This window comes from Propithecus coquereli, unplaced genomic scaffold, assembly GCF_000956105.1.
Source record: "Propithecus coquereli isolate 6110/MARCELLA unplaced genomic scaffold, Pcoq_1.0 Scaffold69, whole genome shotgun sequence".
NCBI classification, from domain to species: Eukaryota; Metazoa; Chordata; class Mammalia; order Primates; family Indriidae; genus Propithecus; species Propithecus coquereli.
Genome location: NW_012152951.1, coordinates 136083 through 137501, shown reverse-complemented (window position 1 = coordinate 137501; position 1419 = coordinate 136083). Strand labels below are relative to the sequence as shown.

At 39.0% G+C, this 1419-nt stretch overlaps 1 protein-coding gene across 1 annotated transcript in view; it reads left to right on the top strand.

Moving 5' to 3' along the window:
- The window catches only part of MALRD1 (MAM and LDL receptor class A domain containing 1), a 285192-nt gene that overhangs the window by 165420 nt on the left and 118353 nt on the right, over positions 1-1419 (top strand). The window lies entirely within an intron of this gene.

The window sequence follows — 1419 nt, the reverse complement described above, 5'->3', positions numbered from 1 at the left end:
TTCCTTCACCCCGCTTTCTGACCAGACTGTAGTGAGAAATATAGACCTTTTGTCCAGGGCTGCCGTGTCTGATTTTACAGATCTTGCCATGGCGAGGCTATCCAAGCCAAGTATTCTGAATGGGGTTGAAATCCCAACTGTGGGATTCATTTGCCATTTTGGAATTTGCATGAAGGTGTAGGATGTGCTAACAGCTACCCTGCTAGCTTCCACTTTACAAGGAAGTGTTTAAATACGCTTGTGAGAAGGTGCAATATGAAGAAAATTGCCTTAGATCATCAGGTCTGAAATATTTTGTTAGAAACTAAATTTATGCTAATGATTGCTTACGGTGGAACCCCTAGATAGCCTCAGGATAGGGCCAGTCACCAGAAAGACCAGGTGATTAGAAGATTAGGGATTTACAATTTTCAGCCCAATTCACCAACCTCTGGGAAGGAGAGTGGGCAGCTAAGACCAAGCTCTATAAAAATTCAACAACAAGATTTGGTGAGCTTCCGGGTTGCTGAACACATGGTGGTGTGTGTGTGGCGGGGCTTGTGCACCCAGAGAGGATATGGGCACTCCACGCCCCTTCCTCCTACCTTGCTCTATACATGTCTTCATCTGGCTGTTCATTTGTATCCTTTATAATAAACTGGCAAATGTAAAAAAACAAAATAAAAAACCCCACAAAACTATGCTTTCAAATAGCACACTTGATAGGAATCCTCTTAATTAGACAGTATCTCTGCATCTAGGTAGACAAACCAAAATAAGGAGTTTATTCCTCTCTGATGTATTGTTCACTCTCTAGGAGTTAAGTCCATGAAATGTCTCTTGAATATGTTTGTCTCTGCTGATCTGAACTTGTTTTGAACCAAATAGTTGTCCTTGCTTATATTGATGATACAGGATTTTGGCTTTTATCTTCAGTAGAAGATCGATGTGTCACATAGTGTTCACTAAGAAAAAGGTATGGGGCCTTTTTGTAATTCTTTGTCAGATGATTGCTTTATCTTGATTTATGCCTTCAAACTTATTCGGCAGAAAATATTGATGTCGCTATCTGTGATAGCAAAGTGATCTGTACCAATTTATGCTCTGAGTGCAGCCTCCTCCCAGAATTGTTCGTGGAACATATCAACTCACTATCGATTAGAGACACGATGCATCCTTCTTTCTTAAAAGTGCAAGATTGATAATTTTAGTTCATATCCAAGTTTCTATAGTAACATTTTTAGTAAAAATATTTCTATGTAAAATAAAAGATCCTAGGTGATTATTATTTCAGTGCCTCCCAGAATTTCAAGGCCTGAAAAGAAACTCAGTGTTCCTGGTCATAACAAAATTGCCCTTCCTTATATCAGGACTGCCATTTGGAACTGCTTTAGGGGCTATTTTCTGAAATTATTTTCAAACAGCATTTATCAACTTTTG